This window comes from Lygodium microphyllum, chromosome 1, assembly GCF_053477565.2.
Source record: "Lygodium microphyllum isolate KBCC chromosome 1, Lygodium_microphyllum_v1.1.10, whole genome shotgun sequence".
NCBI lineage: Eukaryota > Viridiplantae > Streptophyta > Polypodiopsida > Schizaeales > Lygodiaceae > Lygodium > Lygodium microphyllum.
This window is the reverse complement of record NC_141135.1, coordinates 2,610,234-2,633,738: the sequence shown is the minus strand read 5'-3', so window position 1 is coordinate 2,633,738 and position 23,505 is coordinate 2,610,234.

Sequence of the window (23,505 nt, the reverse complement as noted above, 5' to 3'; positions counted from 1 at the left end):
ACACTGATTTTGCACCTAATTTTGGACAAATTTCATTCAACCACATGTTGGTTACTTCAGTCCCATCTCCTGCTTGGCATTAAGCACTTGTTTGGGCTCCATTTTAGGCTTTTTGCACATGTATTGATACTTGGCATTGATCCTTTGAGATTAGGCATTGGTTGGTAGAGCTGAAAACAATGTTTCAAGACTATTATAACCAGCCTACAGACATTTGATGCTAGTCCCACATTCACAATTTATGCCTATGCTTGTTTAGGCATGACTACATAACTAGTTTGATGCCTATTGCATCCCGATTGATTGGGATATTGAAGCTACATGCCATGCTATGATTTTGACCTGATTTTGGGGCTGGAAATACACAGTTTATAATATAAATGCATGTTGAATACTCTTGGGGTGAAGCTATCTTTCATGCTTTGACATATGCCTATTGGTTCCATGTGTATGTCTTGGGTTATGCTATGATGTATTGATCATCGAGGGATGACTTCAAGCTTGTCATTGAATCCGGATGCTTTTGGAAGCTTGATCTTATTTCAGCCCCCACTTATTGACATTGGTCTATGCTTGACAGTGGTTAGCGCTTTGACAGTTATATGCTCTTTGGGTACATGCTTACCCGACGCCTACGGCTTGATGCATTTGTCTTGGCATAGTGTACCATGTACTTGTTGAGCTTTAGTGCTCTCGGAAGACTTGGCTTGGATTCTCATTTGCTATTCTGAAATTTTGTATTGGATGTCATTTTGGTTGTCAGAGATCTTTATGTCTCGTTTATCTGCCTTTTGTGCCAGTGGGAGCATCTTGTATGCTTGAGCAACATTGAGCAGGAGGTTTATGCTATTTGAGCATTTTGCAGATACTTGAGACTTTGGGATCTCTTACACTTCAATTTTGCATGGTTCATGCACTGATATCTTGGAGTTTCTTTTGACCTGAGCTTGGGCTTTGCACTCTTGTGAGCATACACCTACTGGTGTCAGGTCTTGCCAATGTTATATATACTTTGCCCTACTGTCCAACGGGTATGCCTACTCACACTGACGAATGCTTTGGTGACATGTTTGGGTATTTGCTCAGGGTCTTGATGACTATTTGGTGCTGATTTATGCCTGTTTATGGCTAGTCATGCCTTGGCTATCATTTATTGACTTGGTGCAATGATTTGGTCAGCAAATTGACTCTCATAGTACCCTGCTGTCATTTATTAGAGCAAGCATATAACTCTGGATTGACATGGATGTTTCATGCTAAAATATTTTGAAATGATGTACTTTCACTAGTAATTGGTGGAAAATAGCTTTGGTTACACTTTTCTTGCTATTTTCTCTCGATTTTGGTGATTTTTTTGTCATTTTCTACACAGTAAACAACAAGTAGTTTTGAGTTGTCTGCACTCTTCCAGCCTACATTATGGCGAGTTCATCCTACTGATCATGCTATTTCCAACATCACTAAGCTTGATGGTACGAATTACTTCTATTGGAAGAGCCAGATTTGGCAGGTGTTGGTGCATAAATCGCAAATCAAACCATTGAGGTTGTAACGTGTCCACTAGAACCATTCAGGACACGTCTTAGCAGTCCATCGGAAAGGATGTCTAGAAACTCCGCCCGGCACTCCCATGGAATGTTACGGGTTTTGCAATCTAGGTCTTCCCGAGTCTACCACGTAGCGGAAGTATCCTGGCCGTTCCCACTTAGGATCGACCTGAATTTGGGTTTCCCTGTTTGGTCATTAGCTAGCAACAATTAGCGTCAGACCCGAGCGAACTACTTTACGCAGAAACGCCAGGTCCGAAGCGGATTTACGCTGCACTTGGTTCAAGGAGAATGGGAAACGAGAGGGAAGCAAGGCTCAACCTCTCTGCCATAAGGCATAGTCCCATTCCGTTCCCCTAAAACAGCATGAATCGGGTAATAGTTAATTCTAAGTCATCGTTCTCGTTACTTGTTTCGGAGATGACGATCATCCTCTGTTCCCCGAAGACTTTGAGAAAAGTTCCCGGCTAACCGGGACCACCCGTCCATAGGACGGACCCATGGTCCATCCTCCGCACTTTCCTCGGTTTGTTTTAGTTATGTAATTACCTACCACATTAGTTTGACATATACAAACAACTTCCTTGATTAACCCTGTTAAGCACTGGTTCCTTCACGTAATCTTATCACAGGACATAAAGAAAACAATGTCAAACAACTCCTTTATTATCATTATCCTTTTATCTTTGAAATACAAGGAGTTCCCGCCCGTAGGCGTATTCATAATCCGCCCGAAGGCTATCCAGTAACCCACCAGGGATCACTATTCCAAGTTTCCGCCCGTAGACTAGTATGCGGGCCTCGAGATCCAATCCCGAGTCACGTTAGCCTCTTGTGCAGGGCCCGGAAGGCGAGGGATTTACGGCCAGAGCCCCCTCTGGCACCCAAGTGTCCTCCTGCTCCAAGTAGAACTCAACGGAGAGACCTCTCACGGCGGGTTCGGTCCACGTTCCCGGCACGGTTAACAACCCCCTTGATTAGGGTCAGGCAGGCAGTCGGGGGTAACTGAAACTGCCTCTCCCTTCAGGCTTCAACCTGAAGTATTTAGATATCTTTTCATCCTTTAGTTCATTGAGCAAACAATGCAAACAGTCCTTTCTAAACTGTTACAAGCACAATCAATTTCAAAGGTCGTTCAGCTAGCAAACTGTTAAGGAGTGACTCCTTTTCTCCGAATGCAACCCGCATTCGATCCGGAATCAATTGCAACTTGGCAAGATTCCTATCATTCTTGGGTTAGGGTCATACCCTACCAATACTTAAGGTTTTGTTGTGGCAGGATCCAACGACCATGTCGCTTTAGTTTATTGTCAGGTCATTTGCTTCAAGGCAAATACCTAACTTTCCTTTTCCTTGGCAATTATCCCCCAAGAAAAGTGGGTAACAGGATGATTACTCATCCTCTTGTAAGTTAAATTCTTTCAATAACTTGCCAACCTCATTTCGAGAGATGACAAAACTCTCTTGTGGACAAATCTCAAGTCTATACGATGTTGCAACCTTTTTGCACATGTGTTGCATCTAATTTCACGGGATCATTCCATTGCTTAGTGTTTTCCGTCACGGAATTTACCTTCAGGGTTTTAGGGTATTCTCCAAACCATTCCTAGTTATGTGGCCCATGGTACTAAAGATAGGCAACTCCGTCGGGGTTCCATCATTTTGAACGAATGATCCTTAGGATAAAACCTTAGATCATTTTATGCATAAGCACCCAATTGACTCGACATTCCGAATGTGTGTAAGATCTTAGGGTTTGCGGTTCTAACTTGGCAACAAATGTAAAACTAGGTCAATTCTTGCCGCACCAAACCCTGGTTAGCACTTGGGATACTTATCATATCGACTGAACCATGCCCAAATGAATCCCTTGTGGTCTGGGTGACTTAGACAACACAATATACTTGTCTTGCGACAAGGATGAACCTTTCCCAAAGGTAATAAACTAGGGCAATAGTTACAACTACTCCAATACGTGTAAACATGCGATTCATTGCTTCTACGCATCACATGGTTCATAATAACCCTATCCTTCCTTGGCAAAGCAAAAATGCCTGATAATCCGGACACTAACTTTCCTAGGTCCTACTAGGACTTACCTCAAATAATCATGCCTCTTGCAAGTCCATAGATCAATTTCGTGCCCTCTATTCCTTTTCGAATAACGTCTTATGGGTGTTAACTTTCCCTCATGAATCATTACAAGGAAAATCTATCTAAAAATGGGACATGCCATTAATCTTTCCATGCCTAGTAAAAAGGTGTACCTCAATAATTTCAATCTTGTAATGAGGCAGCAGTTGTCCTAGGCCCGTTACTTTTGAATACACCAAAAGGAAACTTGCTAATAAGGTCCTACAATAGCATAGACACCTTATGCTTTTTCATTCATTCCTTTGAACGTACCAATGATCAATTTCCATAACTTAAGCTATTTCTAATAATGTTCAAATAGCCAATTCATTTTCCAATTGCAATTAACTTGACTAGATGAATTCGAGCATGCATGAGTGCTTCCTAATTCGTGAAGTTATCGTAAATAATTTCAATACTTTTGTGTGGAATCCAAATAGATAAAACCTGGACTTGCGGACTCCGGGAAATATCCACGTATGCTCGGGGTGAACCTTCCGCATCGCACCTTGTGATCTTTTTAGAGGCCATCGCGAATTCGATCTCCAGTTAGCCTTTGTGGGTTTCAACTTTTTGCCTTAGCTTGCAATCTTATGACCTTGGCCTGTCTCCCTTGTATGCGCAATTCTCTTTGATATATGGCTTCCTTGACCGACGTTCCGACTTGCGGAAGTTGCCTTGGGAAGGCCTTAGGGTTCTTATGAGGTCCCTTTGACAATGGAGATTTGAGAGCTTTAATCCACCTTGAAATTCCGGGTTTAGGAAGGATTTTGTGGGCCTTGCGGAAAAAGGGAAACCCTGAATCCCAAGCTTAGGGCCTTATGGGTGATTAGTGGCAAGGCCTTTTATGCTTAATTTCTTCAAAATCCCGGCCCAGGACTGACTGGTGAAAAGGGGTTTTGTAGCCCCTCTTCTTTAAGTCTCGAGATGGACTTATTGGTGATTGGTGAGAAGACTCGTCGCCTCCTTCTCTTCAAGTCCCGAGGGGTGTGGATAGACTTATGGCCAATGTAGGGGAAAAGACTTTTGTCACCTCCTTTTCTTCAAATTTTGGGATGGGCTTATAGTGATTTGGTAGGAAGGGGTGTTATGGAAGCCCCTTGGAAGCTTCCAAATAAGAAGCTTCCAGCTTCTGATCATGGACAGCAGCGTGGTATTACCACGTGGGCTGAAACGACGTCAACAGCCAGATGGGAGAGGGTGGACGTTAGCTTGGGATGGTGGCGGCGTGGAAGCCTATGGCGGTGCCATGGCGGACTGGCGGCTCCCCCTCTGCACGGCGTCCTCTTCCACGGCGCCCTTCCTCACACGGCGACTTCCCCCCCAGCTCGTCCAGCCGTCCTCCTCCCTTCCACACGGTCGTCTGGCCCCTTCGGCCCCCTCCGTCCAGCACCTTCGCGTCCGGCACCCTCACGGCCCTTCATCACCGTGGCCTCCCACCCTTCTGTCCTCCCCCCATTGTCCTTCTTCCCCCCCTTCCTCCACGTCCGGTCTCATGGCGACCCTTCCCTCACACGGCCGGCCTCTGCCTCTCAACAGCCTTCTCCCGCCATGTCCTTCTGTCCACGGCCGTCTGTTTCCCTTTTTTCTTCCCCCCCCCCCAAGAGGGGGTTCTTATAGTCCAAGGGGGAGAGGGGTTCTCCCCACGTGTCCCTATGCATGGCCTCTCCCCCACGTCCTCATGCTCCCCTAGCCCATCCCTTTCCCCCAGCCACACATCGGCTGTGGAGAATAAAAAAATTTGCACTAAATCCACCTTTATCCCCTTATCCTCCTCCCAAGAAGGAGTTTTCCCGCGGCTATGCCGGTTTGAATCCCCGACCCTATTTTCGCAAGGTGGAGTGTCTCCATTTCCCGCGTATGGCTGCTGGCACTGGTGATAATCTTTGCATGAGTTTACGATGAGAGCGGGAAGTTAATATTTACGGTAGGCAGTACGTGGAAATATTACAGAGGTTGAGCATGCATCCACCTGCAACTATGCCAGATGAAGAATGGCTTGAGCTTGATGAGTTATGCAAGTCCACTATTGTAGTATCTCTCACTGAACATGTTCATTACAATGTGTTTGAGGACGAACAGAGTGCATGGCAGTTGTGGGATAAAATCAAGAATCTCTATGACAAAAAAAGTCCAGCGAGTCAGATGTATTGGCTGAAGCAGCTTATGGATCTACGCATGAAGGAGAATGTGACTATGTCTTCTCACTTGAGTAGTTCCATTCTATACTTAAGAACTTGACTTCGAAGGACATCACTTTTGCAGAGCATGTCACTCCTCTTTTCTTGCTTGGTACTCTTAGTGAGCCATGGGATGTATTCCGCACTACATTATGTGCCTTTACTACTACCTTAAAATTATCTCATGTTGAGAGTGCTCTTCTGCAGAAGAGGTTAACTATAAGAATTTGGATGCCTCTTGTGTGTCGCATGCTATGACAGTTAGAGGCAAGAATTATGGATATGGAAAGCATGGTAGTGGACGGGATTCTCAGAAATCTCAGTCCAAGTCTCGTGGGAAGTCACGTAGCAAATCTCGTGGCAGGAATGCAGACATTACTTGTCACCATTGTGGGAAAAAGGGCCATATTAGGCCAGAATGCCATGAACTGCGCAATGAAAGGCGCAAAGATAAGGTGAAATACAAAGTGTAGGATAAGTCTTCTGATCGCAACATAGTGTATGCAAAGTCTAGTGTTAAAATTAAAGAGATCAATGTTATGCAGCCTGAGGATGTTGATGATGATTATATCCTTGCAGCTTCTTCTAGTGCTTCGCAAATGACAGAGATACACTCTATGTATACATAGTGTTGGCTCTTGGACTCAGGTGCGTCCTTTCATGTGACACCTTGCCGAGAGTGTCAAGATTGTGGGAGAGAAGGAAGGAGTCTCACTTGTAGCTTTCTTGCTTGCACAATGGGGGAATACACACAAAGGTGGAGGCTAAAAACAGTTTTCCTCTTCTTACTTGTGTAAGCCAAAAGAACTCTAGTACATAGAAATAGAAGAACCCTATATATGGGTCTCAAACCAAACTCAACTAACTAAGGTGACATACTATCTGAGCCACGAACTAGAGTAGATAAGGATAGCTGTCATCTAGCTATTATTCATGGGCGGTGTACCAACCGCATCTGCAACTGACAAGTCGGTGACATAAATGCAGAACGGTCACCCTGGCATATCATGAGTGGAGCTCGATATCTCAACACTTCCCCTCGAGCTCAATCCCAATTCCTGCACACCAAGCAGGTCTGTGAACTTGCGCAACTTCTCTGCACCCAATGCCTTCGTAAATATGTCAGCTACCTAATCCTCTGTGCTGGCATAAACTAGATCAATAAGACCTAGTAAAACCCTCTCCCGCACATAGTGATAATGCACCTCAATGTGCTTTGTTCTAGCATGATAGACTGGGTTATTTTCCAAGTGTATACTACTCATGTTGTCACAATAAATGACAACTGGCCCATCTGTAGACTGATGCATATCATAAAGTAGCTTATGCAACCAAGCTACCTCACATGCAGCCATTGCTGCACCCCTGTACTCAGCCTCTATGCTCGACAAGGAAATTGTAGGTTATTTCTTGCTGCTCCAAGTGACTGCAGCACTCCCAAAAGAGAACACATATCCACTGGTAGATCTTCTATCATAAATACTACAAGCCCAATCAGCATCAGTGTATCCATGCAACTGTATCTGAACCCTAGTCTCATAAAGTAGTCCATACTGCAATGTGGACTTCACATACCTGAGTATGCGTCTAGCCACATCCAAATGTGGTTTCCTTGGAGCCTGCATAAACTGACTTACCAATCCAACAACACAGCTTAAATTTGGCCTGGTAATAGTCATATAAATCAAACTTCCTACTATGCGTCTGTACATAGTAGGGTCTTTGAGAAGCTCACCTGCATCTGCGCTCAACTTCACATTCTGCTCCAAAGGAACTGAAATAGGCTTACAGCCTGTCATCCCATATTTGGACAGCATGTCCAATCCATACTGCCTTTGCAAGAGTCATATCCCACTTGGTGATCTAATCACCTCAATGCCCAAGAAATAACACAGCTCTCCCAAATCCTTCATCTCAAACTTCTGCTTTAATAGCATTTTCACATGAAGGATATCTTCATCACTGTCACCTGTCATAATCAAATCATCAACATAAATGACAAGTAGCATAATACATTTCTCTATTTTTTTCACATAAAGTGAGAAATCTGCCTTGGAAATCTGAAAGCCAATAGTGACAAGATACTGTCCTATCTTGTCAAACCATGCTCTAGGTGCGTGCTTTAAGCTATACAATGCTTTCTTCAACCTGCAAACAAACTCAAGATGAACAGGATGCACATAACCCGGTGGCTTCTCCATATAGACCTCTTCTTGCAAATCACCATGCAAGAAGGCATTCTTTACATCCATCTGATGTAAAGACCATTCCTTTGATGCAACAATAGCAATGACTGCTCTTATGGTTGCCATCCTTGCATTTGGACTGAATGTTTCTTCATAATCAATGCCATATGTTTGTGCATATCCCTTGACTACTAATATTGCCTTGTATCTGTTCACAAAACCATCTACATTGTGCTTCACCTTATAAACCCACTTACAACCAATTGCATTCTTATCTTTAGGCAAAGGTACCAATTCCCATGTAGCATTTGCTTCCAAGGCATCCATTTCTTCATCCATGGCTTTCTCCCATTTTTCTTTTTCCATGGCTTGCTCAAAAGAAGTGGGTGTTGGTTCCTGTATCACTTTGACCATATAGGCATAGTGAATGGCTGTAAATCCATCATATTTCAGCCTATCCATAGGATACCTTGCTCTGGTAGACCTGCACAAAGTAGGCTCACTTCCAGATGCTCTCAAAACATCCCTAGTCTTTCTTACTCCAGGTGTATCAATAGAAGGAATACCCAACTCATCATCAATGCTCTGTCCTGAGCCACTAAATTCACCATCCACATAAGAGTGACCTGCATTCACATCAAACATGGGCTGATCTACCTTCTCTTTTCCTTTTCATGATACCAGCATACCATAATTTGCATTGCTTTGAGAAGATTCTCATGATCTCAATCTGCCTGTCCATGGTGAAGAATGTGAACCACTGCTAGAGGACACTCCAGGTCCACTAATATTTTGTGACTGCTGCTGTAAATTTTGTGCAACATTACCATTTTGTGCATCTACATTATCAATCACATTTACTGGTTTATACCAGCTACTCATCTCATCAAAAACAACATCTCTGCTCACTATAAACTTACGAGTAGAAGGGTTATAGCATCTATACCCTTTCTGCTATGCAAAGAGTAACCAATAAAGATGCACTTCTCAACTTTTGGATCCAACTTGGATCTCAACTCATCTGGCACATGAACATAGGCAATGCAACCAAAAATCTTCAAATGAGAAATATCTGGTTTCCTACCAGTATACCTCTCCTCTGGAGGCATCCCATGTATTGCTGCAGTGGGAATCCTGTTTATTATGTAGACTACTGTAGCAACTGCTTCAGCCCAGTAAAATGGCAAGTCTTTTTCATTAAGAATGGCATGAGATACCTCTCCAATATGCCTGTTTTTTCTTTCTGCAATTCCATTATGTTGTGGGATATGACTGCATGAATATTGATGCTTTATGCCATGCTCCTGCAAGAACCTTGCAAACTCATTTGAGAGGTACTCTCCCCCTCCATTTGACCTTAGGCATTTTATTTGCAGGCCTGTTTCTTTTTCAACCATAGCTTTAAGAGTTTTGAAATGCTCAAAAAATTCACTTTTCTTTTTCATAAAATACACCCAAACTTTTCTGCTATAGTCATCAATAAAAGTGACAAAATAATGACAGCCTCCAAGAGATGCAGCTTTAGTAGTCCACACATCAGAGTGGATTAATTCCAATGGCTCCTTACTCTCTTGAACATGTCTAGCAAATGGTTTCCTTGCCTGTTTTCCAAATTGACAGGCTTCACATACCTTATGCATTTCTGCAACCTTGAATTTAGGCAATCCTACAACAATATTTTGGGCTTGCATTGATTTAAGTCGTTGTACATTAACATGACCAATGCGCTTATGCTAGATATCAATATCTGCAACTACACCAGTCCCATGTGCAAACATTGCTGCACTCAATTCAGGCATGTCTGTATCCAACGTAAACATTCTGCCCTTCTTCTTTCCTTTTGCTATCAAGCGACCTTTATTTTTCATATCCTCAACAAAGCATCCATGAGAATTAAATCTGACCTGCAAGCCCTGCTCAACCATTTGACCAATAGAAACCAGGTTCTTGGTGATATTCGGGACATGAAATACATCCGACATGTATTTCTTTTTCCCATCCTGCATAGACAAAGGATTTTTTCCAATCTACACAATAGGATGTGCAGTATCATCACCAGTCTCCACAAATCTTGGTTTTTCCATTTTCCTTGCATCTTGCATCCATTTTGCATGACCTGTCATGTGGTTTGATGCACCTGAGTCAACATACCACACATCGTTTCTTTCTTCTGCACTTGTCACAGAATTGATCATATGCTACACCATAAACAAATGCTCATTTCTGTCATCACCCTGTCTACTAGAAGATGCATAATTCCCTTGTTGCAATTTTTCATTCATGATGTCATTCTGCTTTTTATAGCAGTCTTTAGCCATATGACCCATTTTACCACAGTAGTAGCATTCAACATTGCTGTTTGCATTTTGGCCTCTTTGCCATCCACCACAACCTCTTTGGCTCCCCCTGCCTCTAGAGTTACCACGTCCTCCTCCATAGGACTGGTTTTCTTGAGTTTGCTGCATATTCTGATTTCTACCACGGCCTCTAGATCGGCCTCCTCTACCTCTGCCTCTACCTCTTCCAGCATTTGAGTAGAAGAAAGCTTCTTTTGAAGTTCCTCTTGAAGAAGATGCACCACCATTTCTCTGCTCCTCATAAATCAGAAGAGCAATCAACTCCTCAAAATCAGGAAATCTTTCACAGACGGAAATGGATGTTCGGAACTGTGCATAATCCTTTCCTAGACCATTCAAGGTCACAGAAACTAAATCATCATCTTCCACTGGCGACCCAATGGAAGCAAGTGCATCTGTAATCTTCTTCACCTTCATGTGGTAGTCATTGATGCTGATACTTTCTCTTTGCACATTGTGCAACTCTTACTTGAGCTGCATTTTCCTGGCTTGCATATTTGTGCTATACATTTTTGACAAAGTATCCCATGCCTCCTTTGGAATACTTGCATCTTGAATATGCACAATCATAGAGTCTGAAATGCTGATAGACAGCCAATACATAACTTTCCTGGCTCTCTCATGCCATGTTTTAAATGCCTGCATTTGCTATTGATTGGGAACATCAGGAAGAACTGGTTCTTCTTCATTTCCTGCAACGAATTCCCAATATCCTTTTCCCATAAGGAAATTTGTCATTCTAAACTTCCATGCTTGGAAGTTGTTCTTGTCAAGCTTTTCAGTGATAATCTGTGAAAGTGAATCAGACACCATTGTAGAGAACATTGCAAACAATTCTATCATTTCAAAGAACACAGCTTCAGCCTCACAAGGGCAAATCTGCAAAACTGACGAAAGTGGTATTTGACCACACAGTCACTTCCTAGTGACGATTTTGCATCCACAGGAAACAAGGATGATTATATAGCTCCCAATGTCTCTGCGCCTAGGCATATGATGCAATTTCTACAGTAACTTTTTACCGACCTGTAGAATAGTGGTCGCACAGCAAAAAATAGGGCCTTTTCCTGAGTGCGTGTAGAAAACTTCCACCTCCAAAATAGGCCCCGAAATGGCCTCAAATCAAAAAAACAGAGCAACTAAGGGCTAAAGGCCTCTCCCGCAGCATCTACTGTCCTCTTGCTACACCGCGAAGGGCATCTCAATCTGAGACAATGCACTCTTGCACTTTCCGGCTGTGCTACCTATAGAGACTTGCTCCCAAAACAGAAGAATGAAAGCAACACTGGTCCTCTTACTAGAACACTGCGAACTTGGCTTGCTTTCTTGAGCTCCTTACCACAAACAAGGCTCTGATACCATGTCAAGATTGTGGGAGAGAAGGAAGGAGTCGCACTTGTAGCTTTCTTGCTTGCACAATGGGGGATACACACAAAGGTGGAGGTTGAAAACAGTTTTCCTCTTCTTAGTTATGTAAGCCAAAAGAACTCTAGTACATAGAAATAGAAGAACCCTATATATGGGTCTCAAACCAAACTCAACTAACTAAGGTGGCATACTAACTGATCCACGAACTAGAGTAGATAAGGATAGCTGTCATCTAGCTATTATTCATGGGCAATGTACCAACCGCATCTGCAAAACTGACAAGTCGGTGACATAAATGCACAACGGTCACCCTGGCATATCACGAGTAGAGCTTGATATCTCAACAAAGAGTGGTTTCATTCATACCATACTATTTCGGGTTCTGTGTGCTTGGGTGATGATAGCTCTCTTGATATTGTGGGCATTGGTGATGTTAGGCTGCAGTTTTCTTCTGATAGTAGTTTTGTTATGCAGGATATATGTCATATACTTGCTTTGACACGCAGTCTCATGTCAGCTAGATGACGTAGGTTATCATGTATCTTTTGGAGACTCTGCATGGAAGATCACTCGTGGCAGACTTGTGATTGCGAGAGGTGCCAAGGCTGGCAGCCTCTATCCCTTGATTGTATCCGCTTCTTCCCTTGATCATGTTTTGTCTGTGGGTTCTATCCCACATGTATCTCTTTGGCATGCCCATTTGGGCCATATGTCTTTGAAGGGAATGAAAATGCTTTCCGGTTTGCAGTACTTACCACCCCTTGATTACGCATGTTTTGATTCATATGAGCATTGTCTTTATGGTAGGTAGACTAGGTCTATGCATAAGAAGTCTGGTGGGCCACGCATGAGTGAGCCCTTGGCATTGGTACATTCGGATGTCTGTGGGCCCATGCCTTGTCACTATATGGGTGGTGCAAAGTATTTTGTTACTTTTATAGATGATTTTTCATGGAAAGTTTGGGCTTTATCCCATTAAGATGAAATCCGATGTCTTGGTTGTGTTTCAGAGATGGCTTGCATTGGTTGAGAACCAATCTGGGTATAGGCTAAAATGCCTAAGGACAGATAATGGGGGTGAGTATGTCTCATGTGCTTTTGAGCAGTTATGTAATGAGAGGGGTATTAAGCGTCAGTTGACCGCCACCTACACCCCCCCCCCAAGAATGGTTTGGTTGAGCGGATGAATAGAACCATCCAGGAGCGTGTATGCAATATGCTTAGCTATGCAGGCCTACCACAGGGATTTTGGGCTGAGGCAGTTAGTACATCTATGCATATCATAAACAGATCACCTTCTAGTGGTTTGGATTTCCAAGTTGTAGAGGAGATATGGACTAGAAAACCTCCCTCTTATGCGCATCTCCATGTCTTTGGATATGAGGCATTTTGCCATGTGCCCAGGGAAAAGAGAAGCTGGATCCTAAGAGTGTCAAATGCATTTTCCTTGGTTATGGGGATGCAGACGCGAGATGGGTTACTGTCTCTGGGATCCGCAGGCGTGGAAAGTCATCCACAATCATGATGTAGTCTTCCATGAAGACAAGATGCATAGGCATCCTAAGAGAGTTGTTGGAATCCGCAAGGTCATATTGGAGGAGGAACCGAGAGCTCCCGCATAGCCAGTTGGATAGCCTACAGCTATAGTAGATGCTCATAGTCAGGGTGTTGGACAGGTAGCTGGGCAGGCAGGAGAGCCTGTCTGTGATGATCTACTAGAGATAGACGTCCACCCGATAGATTTCAGCCCTCGATGCATTATGTCTTGGTTACAGATGCAGGAGAGCCTTTCACTTATGATGAGGCTATGCGCAGGGGTGACAATCACTCCTGGGAGAGGGCTATGCAATTTGAGATAGACTCTTTGCAGAATGAGACTTGGGATTTCTTTTGCATGTCATCCTAATCTAGAAGTTGTCTATAGTTTTTGGATTTTTACAAAATATAATATCTAAAATATCATAAATTGGCTTACACTTGTCCAAAAACCTAATATGTTTGAACCATGGACACTAACACTAATGTCTAAAATGGCATTAGCTCTCTATATCAATAAGAAAGTTGCACTTTAGAGTTTTTCACATGGTGTGCGTGTGTAGTGGCACAACAACATAAATCCTCTTGGCTATCCATTACCTTCTTATGTGAAGGTCTCACAGGCTGATTGTCTGCAGATAGTTGAGTAGAGGGACGCGATGGCCAGGATTCCTTATGCATCAGCCATGGGTAGTTTGGTGTATGCCATGATAGCCACTCGTCCAGATATTGCCTTTGTAGTTGGTATTGTGGCATGCTATATGGCTACACCTAGCAAGAAACATTGGGATGAGGGTATCATGCGATACCTTACGGGCACAACAGATATGTGTATTTGCTATGGTAGCCAAGGTACACGAATTGTGGGCTACACAAACTTCCAAGACATGTAGATAGTAGGAAGTCCACTTCCGAGTATGTATTCACCTATGCTGGAGGTGATGTTTCTTGGATGTCTAGGGTTTAGAAGTGTATGTCTCTCTCTACCATTGAGGCGGAGTATATTGCAGCCACTGAGGCTTGCAAAGAGGCCATATGGTTGGGCTGTTTGGTTCATGACCTTGGGATTGATTCTATACCTACGCTGCATGCGATTCTATGAGTGCTATTTAGCTAGCCAAGAATTCGGCCTTCCATGCATAGACGAAACACATTGAGGTGAGGTATCACTTCTTACATGGGGTCTTGGAGGACAAGTCTGTTGACCTTGTCAAGATCTCCACTGACAAAAATCCTGTAGATTTTCTCACAAAAAGCCTCGCTACTGAGCGCTTTGCCTTCCTTAGGAGATTGATGGGCGTTGGATGTAATTATGTTTTTCATCATCCTGTTGTACATGTGTACATTTTGTACTGTCTTTTTTCTTTTAACTTCTCACCTTTCATTGTGTGCTCATTGGTCATTAATTTTATGAATCATGTACACATATTATAAAAGAGTACACACAATAGCACAATTTCAGACAATAAAATATTGAATGGAAATATGCAACAAGAATTACGAACAACCTTAAATGAACCAAATGGTAAAAATAAAAGTTCTTTAATTGTATATTCATAAGAATACAAATTGTTTGAATCCATATTAAACTTTGCTTATTGAAAGGTTTTTATGAAGTATATAAAGATAGTACTACGACATGCGTGGAAATTCGCCATATTTAGCTTTTCTTGGCAAAAGGACATACAATAGAGCCTAAAACTACATGATAAATTCTAAATCACATCTAATACACTAAGTTCAACTATTGTTAATTTATGAAGAGCCTTGTAGCCACTATCCATAGGAGGAGGATGATCCACAAGAAATTTTTCAATTTCTTTGAACATTTTTACATTTGAATTGCATATGTAATTGAGAAACCACAAATACATAAAAGCATGTATTACTGTATCTCCAACATATCCAAATCAACAATATCAACATCTATGGAATCTTGCAATATCCAAGTCAACAAATTTGTAACTCATTTGGGTTGAAATTACATCTTCGTATGGCACCCTAGTATCACACCTCCCATTCTCCTCTTTCTCTCTCATAAGGAGGGAATCATGTATCTATCATCGTACCAATTAGGTAACATTATGAACTCATTACAAGCACACCCATGGAGGAATGAGAATTGGAACCTAACACCAACAAACCTTCAATTCTATGTTTCATCAATTCACATGAAATAATATTAGAATACGATTTGCATGTAACCAAAAATTTTATAGACTATATATAGGTACAATGATATAGAACCAACCAAGACTTTAAGATAAAAACATTAAAATGTCTATACACTCCAATAGCTCATAACTTGTATTGTCTTCAAACATTTCTAAAATAATTTTGAATAACCATCCAAATAAAACTCTAAAGAAAAGTGCTAAACAACAATGTATGCTTCATGAATGTGTTTATGCGTGTTCTAGCATAGAAGGCATGAAAATACATATTGTGTGTTAGATTCTAGCACATCTATATGGTAATCGAGATAATAACCACCTCCACACTTTGTTGGATAGGTCAATGTAATATATACATGACCTATCCAACAAAGTATTGAGGCAACAATTTTTTTCTCTTTACTTCCTTAGCATGCCCCCACACGTTCGGCATGAGCTCCAGCTCCTGGAAGCACCCTAAACGCAATTGAGAACTCTATAAATTTGAGAAGAATAATCTATCAACTAATTGATAGTTCATGTAGATAGTAGTAGGCATTAGATACCTTGCACAAGTTTATAGAGCTATTTGTGGTGTGTCTACATATGCATGAAAGCAAGCATTTATCCAATTATCTAAACATGTGTTTGTAGTCACATAGTCATCAAAATGCTAAATAAATTAGACATGAGCTCTAGCACTTGGCAGCACCCTAAACTCAATTGATGAACTAAATAAATTTGAGAAGAATAAGCTATGAACTGATTGATAGTTCATGTAGATAGTAGTAGACATTAGATACCTTGCACAAGTTTATAGAGGTGTTTGTGGTGCATTTACATATGCATGAAAGCAAGCATTTATTCAATCATCTAAACATGTGTTTATAGTCACATAGTCATCAAAATGTGAAATATAGGCGTCTTATTATCGTAGTTACAATTGGGTGCAAGCAATTGTTGACATGATTGTTAAAGAAATTGATTGAATAAACCTTGAAATCCATGTTTAACATAGCAATTATAACCATTAATGAACATGTTAACAATGGCATTTACTCAGGCATAGAATCGTAAAAAGGTAAGAATCCTAATCAAATAATAGCATCATATTTCTAAATTGTTCAAAAGCAACAAACAAGTTGTAAATGACCAAAACATAAGTATGCAAACTATAAATTATAAAGGTATTATAAGGAAAGAAAACATTAGATGATTTGAGAAAAGGGGTTTCTCCACAACCTTGGGTATGAGCTCCAACACCTTGTAGCACCTTGACTCAACTCTGTGTGTTGTGTGTGTGTGTGTGTGTGTGTGTGTGTGTGTGTGTGTGTGTGTCTCCCTCCCTCTCCCTCTCCATATCCCTCTATCTATTTACCCAAAATTTTTCTTTTTCTTGTTTTTTTTTGTTTTCAAAATGCTTGAATCATAGATGATTTTAAGAGCTAATGTATAATTTCATGGTATAGAATATGCGGCGAAACTTGTATTTTAGACTTTCGAAAGTGTGGCAATTCATTTTCTAAACCAAAGATATTCTATAATCAATTGGCAATTTTGCTTCTATCTTATCTTCTGTCTTGCTCATTCTCCAAAACCCCCATGGTTTGTGGCTAAACACACTACCCCCGATAGTGTGGGAGCCAAAGTCTATGAAGAGGAGCTTGATGTCCATGTTACAACTAGCTAGGCGACATCTCTAGCTGCTAAAGACCTTGTATTTACTGTTCTACAGTGTAAGGCAACCTATTTCCACCACCTTCCCTACTGGATTTTTAGCTAGACCGCAATACACACCTATGTTTGATCCAATGGACCCTTCATACTCATTGGATGGTGACTACAATGTCAAAGGGATTTATGTCTATGGTATGAAAGCCTATTGGCCGTTGTGTTTTGAGTATGTCAGTGGTTTGCATATGGGATTGTAAAAGACAAGTTCCACTTTAGTAGATTTCCTATACCACCAAAACTGACAAATGTTGATCATGCTATATTGGGGAAGGACTCAAGTAAGTCAAGAAGTGGAGTTTTCATGCATGAGACTGGAATTAGGTGGACAAGGGAGACTTAACTAAGTCTCAATAGCCTTACTTTAGAGAAAAAAACAAGGATTTTTATTTGAACTGCAATAGTGTATTCAAAGGGAAAAAAAAAGGACAATGCCATTGTGGGAGGAGCATGCAATCATAGATGTCTTGGGGAGAACCCTTTTGCGAATTGAACCTACTATGATTAATCTTCTACATTTCTATCATCTCATGCACATGCTAAAGACATGTTTTGCTCACCCATATGCTGAACATACATATATACTTTGTGATTAAGCAAATAAAACAAAAAGAAAGCTAGAAGCTTTGAGTTGGGATAGCTCATCTTTCATGCAAAGGGCAGACATAGGCATTACCTACAGATCATTGATACTCCCAGAGATTGCATAGAGGCTTCAAAGTGAGAGCTTGTGTTAGTTTACTGTTGTCTAAACTAGGTGTATAGTAGAGTATATCTACTATCCATAGGGTTTTCTAGATTGATTTTTGGTCTTCAAAGACTCGTTGAATGCTACTAATGCTCTATGGTTGATAGATGATTGCCAAAACCAAAGTACATGCTTTGGAGTGATTTTTGGGCAAAATAGGTATGTTTTAATGCTGCTATAATGAATCTATCTAAAAAGGATGAAATGGATTTTGAAGGCCCATAATGGGTTGACAGAGATATTGATGTTTTCTAATGGATGATAGCACTTCCGGGTAATGATACCCATCATTTACTACAGGGATTTTGTTATATGCATGGTAGTACTCTTGGAGATTTCATAGAGGCTTTAAAGTGAGAGATTATGATAGTTTATTGCTATCTAAACTGTGTATATAGTGGGGTATCCACTGTCCATAGGGTTTTCCATATTGATTTATGGTGTTCAAAGACTCCCATTGAATGCTATTGATGCTCTATGGTTGATAGATTATTGCCAGAACCAAAGTACATGCTTTGGAGTGATTTTTGGGTAGCATATGTATGTTTTAATACTGCTGTAATAAATCTGTTTGAAAGGGCTGAAATGGATTTTGAAGCCCCATAATGGGTCAACAAAGGTATTGATGCTTTCTCATGGATGATAGCACTTCCGAGTGATGATACCTTGACTACAGGGATTTTGTTATATGCATGGATATATGAGGCACATGTCATTGATTTTGGAGTAGAGATATTGATGTATGTCAAAGTATATCTAAGTCATAGTCTCAAAGTGTATTATGGGCTAGCATCCCAAGTGTCTTCATGCCTAGGATTTGGGCGATTGCTTTGCTGAGCTACATGTGATACAAGATCTTTGGATTGCGCCTTGATTATTGTCTTTGGATTCATCTAATATTTATATTCTCTTTCTTTCATCATGTTCTAGGACTCAAAATCTCTATACCCGAGCTATACCCTCTATATTTTAGCCCTATGATAGACCTTTAACCTTACATGCATTTATAGGTTGAAGACAACTTGTTTCCCTCTGCATTTACTGCTCCATCTCTCTGCTTAGCCTTGCGTGTTTCTTTTGGCATGGAATACTCCCCATCTACCTTACCTAAGTCGGCCTTCTTTTGTGTCATGGCCGGAAGGACTCAGATTACTCCGAGGATACCTATTATTGGTTGCTTTCACTCCAGTGGTAGCATTTTCTTTTCTTTCTTACAAGTACTTAATTAAAGGACATCAATGTGGCTGATGTGTATGCTTTGGGGGATTTTGTGGTTCGAGATGATTCAAACCAACCACCGTCCTATCACTTTTTCTTGGTATATTCTTCAGGGGCTTTCAATCCCCGATTGTCATTGATGGCATCTCCTGAGCGAGTACCAATCCTACCCTCTCTACCCACATCTGATAAGCTGGATGGTATGAACTTGTGAGAGTGCGCAACACAAAGAGGAAAGTGAGCATGGAGAGGAGGAGACAAAGAGAGAATTCAAAAGAGAGAAGGAACAATGTGACTACAATGGTGGCTGAAGGTACAAGGCTACAACGATCAGCCCTCCCCAACACGTAGTAATGGGACGAGCTTCTCTCAAATGAGAGTCTTCAGGCTACAAGAAGTGAGAAAACTAGTGTAGAACACATCATATGTCGATGATGGAAGATATGAGAGAAGTGTCACAGCTAGGTCCTTTGAAGAAATATCCATACTAAGGGATGCAAGCTCATCCCAAATCTACTCCATCTTGTGGATGTGATCCCCCAAAGAAATACAACCTAAGAAAATTAAGTGGATTAATGACATGGATCTTTGATATTGACATATTCCATGTGATATACAAGTTATTTAAAGTCAAAGAGGATGTCTTGCATGTATGTATACCTGGTTGGTCGACTATCCAGTGGATGTTTAACCCAGGAGGGTGATATGGCTATAGGACACTGCAATGGAGAGGTAGGGTTATACTAAAGTTGTTTAAAACTATCTTAATTTGGAGAGGATTATTGGTGACCAATGCATCTAGAATGGCCTTTTATACCTTGGGAAGGGTCCTACAAAGTTTGGATGACATCTGAGCTCATATGTAGGAGATATAGAGTCCGGAAGATCGATGTCTGGCTAGGATTGCATGCTGTAATGAACAGTTCCAGGTTGCGCAGAAAATTTTAGGGGCTGAAATCTTCACAATTTGGTCCAGTCTCTTTAGAAAAGTTGTAGATTTCTAGTGGGGCTACATTTTTTCTTTTTAAAGCTTGGTAATCCGAGTTATGGTTCAAGAAATACGAGCAGTTTTCTGCAGGGTGATGCTATAGGACAATTTTCTGGACAGGATAAGATTGAATCTGTTGGATGTAAAGTATTGCATGTGACATATTCTTTGACAGAGATAATTGAGACTAAGATGAGGAGGATAGGAAAGAGGATCGGGATATGTAGGAATTCAATGGATGCTTGTAAAGTTCCTTCTTCCACTTAAGAGTTGGAGATTCTCATTATCAAAGCCACTTTCCATAAGAAGTTCATCCCACAATGGTGAAAACATATTACCATCATGATGCATGCTTTATGTGGTGGACTATTTCCTCTTCCTGTTGAGACAGTAGAAACTTGCATCTTGGTGGCAATTTGTTTAGAAACGAACTGAAGAGGAGAAGCAGAGAGAATGACTATCCATGGAAGATTTAGTATTCATTGAGAAGTTTCCAAACATCATCAAGTGGGAGATTGTGAAGAAGCTTCAGGAGTTGTGGTCAATGGAGGTTCACAAAAACAAGAAGGAAATGAGTTGGAATTTGTTTTGTGGATGCTCAACAACAAGATACGTGGGATGCTTGGTATTCTGACAATCTTCTGTTTGTCGAATTAGCAACCCACTAGAAGTTGGTAGACATAGTGTTTTTCACAACATACACTATTGAAACTATTAGAAGCTGGTATTATTACGATGATGGCACAACAACGATCCTAAGAAGAATGAGTTTTGAAACTTGAATTCAGAGATGTTGAAAAGATGTTGGCTAGAGAATCCCCTAGAGACTGAAGCCCCTCTCTGATTCTATTCTGCTGAGTACTTAACAACTGGTTGGAGCCAAGCTCCTGCTAAATGATACAATTAAGAGGCAAGTGTTAGAACGAGTCCAAAGGTACGTGAGAAGAGAGAAGGCAAGAATCAAGGCTGAGAACAAACTCGCAACAGAAGCCTCCTTTCACACCCTAAAAGCACTCTTTACAGAAGTCCCCATGGCAACTCAAGGTCCCCTTCCTAGTCAGATTCACCCTAGAAATATTGATGACAGGCTAGCAAATATAGCCCCATTGCCAATTTTTAAGGGAGAGTACAATGAAGACCCTGATCTTCATATAGCAGAGTTTATGGTAGCACCTGTGGCTAATAATGCCAGAACCCTTGAGCATTGGTTAGCAATCTTCCCTGCCACTTTCAAAGGTGCGGCGTTTTAGTTTTATGAGAGACAAGCAACATGAATTTTTGGCACATAAGATGACCTAAAGTTGGCCTTCCTCACTAAATTCAAGTGTGAAGGCTTTGAAGAGTGGATGCGAGAGGAGTTCATGAACCTAAGTCAATCCTCTGGAGAAAGAGTAGAAGCTTATGTCTCGCGAATGGAATCCATCCTAAAGAGATGGACTAACCATCATTTGGACGAAGGTATCCAGAAAAGAGTGTTTCTCGGAGGCCTACAATTAGAAGTTCACAAGTTCATGGAATTGAGAAGACCACTCAATCTACAAGCTACAGTGGAAGGTGCAAGATTGTATGACAAAGTTGAAGCAAGGTTGTCAATGACTCCAAGAAGAGGAGTCTTATCTCCTCCCATGCCAAGAATGGTATACCCACCAAATGCAGTTCCAGGGACAGTTCCCTACCCCTATCCCCATATGCAAACAATGCCTAGTATAATGCACCTAATCCACTATGATCGCCATAGATGATAGTGCCTCAAATGATGGTTCAACCAAAACAACAGTGGCCTCAACCAATTTATCCAATGGCGACTCAACAACAATGGAACCCTACCAACTGGAATCAACAACCCCAAGTCTCAACAGGAGCTCTGAATCAAAACCAGAACAGAGGACCCTCTGGATCAACCCAACCAGTGTATGTAGTAATTACAGAAGCTTTCCAAAACCCTACTACAAGTGCTTCAGGAGGTGAAAATTTGAATGACTACTTATCCAACTCAGTTACAAGTATCAAGAAAGAGCTTATGGATGTTATTACAGAGTAGCTACAAATGTTGAAGATGAATACTGCCAATATATCCACTATTGTGGGAGTTGTAAGAGATGTGATGTGTTCTAATACATGCTACAGAAAGTGCCATCAAGCGGGACATTTAGCCACTAAATGTACTAAAAAACCAACCATTCCTGGAGCCTTTTGTTCCTGATGTTTGAGGAAGAACCAGACAGAGGATATTTTCTCTCTAAAAGAGACGCACGAACGAAGATAGAAGAATGAAAATGCAAGATTCAACTTGTTAAAATCCAAAATGACAACATAGGATATTGGACCAAAGCCTAGGGAGTTTGGTCCTAATTTCAGTCCAAGGAATTTTCCCTCTCAAAGTTATAGAGGACGACAGCTTGGTGTGGTCAGAGATCAAAGGTGGAATGTTACAGATATGGAGAAAAGAGTCATATCTCCCGAGTTTTCCAAACCGTAAACGATCTGTGGATTACAAGCCCTTATGCAGTCGATGCAAAGGAGAAGGCCACATTGCAAAGGACTGTCCAAGTCTAGCCCCTGCCAAGGCCAATGCCACTGATAGCCAATAGAAGGCACAAGAGCCTACCTCCAATTTGGTAGAGTTGGAAGTTGCCGCTATCACGAGTGCCAAGAAGAAGGAACAAGTTGTCCAAAATGAGAATAATTCCCCCTGCCAAGACTGTGAAGTTTGACCTGCCAATAGAGGGACAAAGCAGTACAAGACATAACAGTGTAGTACAGAGCACTCTAATGCCATAGAGAGTCAAGAGACAGTCCCAGAAATAGGACCAGAGGTCTAGGAGATAGACGATACTGAAGCACCTCCAGAAACAGAGGAAGTGCCGATGTGCTGCAATTACTAGAAGAAAAAGGAAAGATGAAAATGGGTGTAGTCCCATTCCCCAGCAGGCTAGAGAAGCCTGTGGATCCTACCAAAGAATATGACTTGGTAAAATACCTAAACACTTTTAAACCAAACTTAACATTCTGACAATTGTTGATGCTATCTCCCAGCTGCCGAAAGAAATTCAAAAGCATCTTAACAAGAAGACGTGGATTAAGGATTTCTCCTTCAACAGCGACCAAGACCAATAAGGCCCTAGAGCCTGTAAAGGAAATAGATGTGGCTAATGCCTTCCTAGATCCAGGAACCCCAGAGATTAGTGTATAGATCGAAGGATGCTTTATTTTAGATGCATTGATTGATGGAGGCTCATCAGTAAACATAATGATGGATGTGACAATGAAGGACTTAGGGTTGCAAGGAATTCAACCTACACAGTGACTTATCAGATTGGCAGACCAAAGCAAAATTAAACCGTTGGGCATCCTCCCATA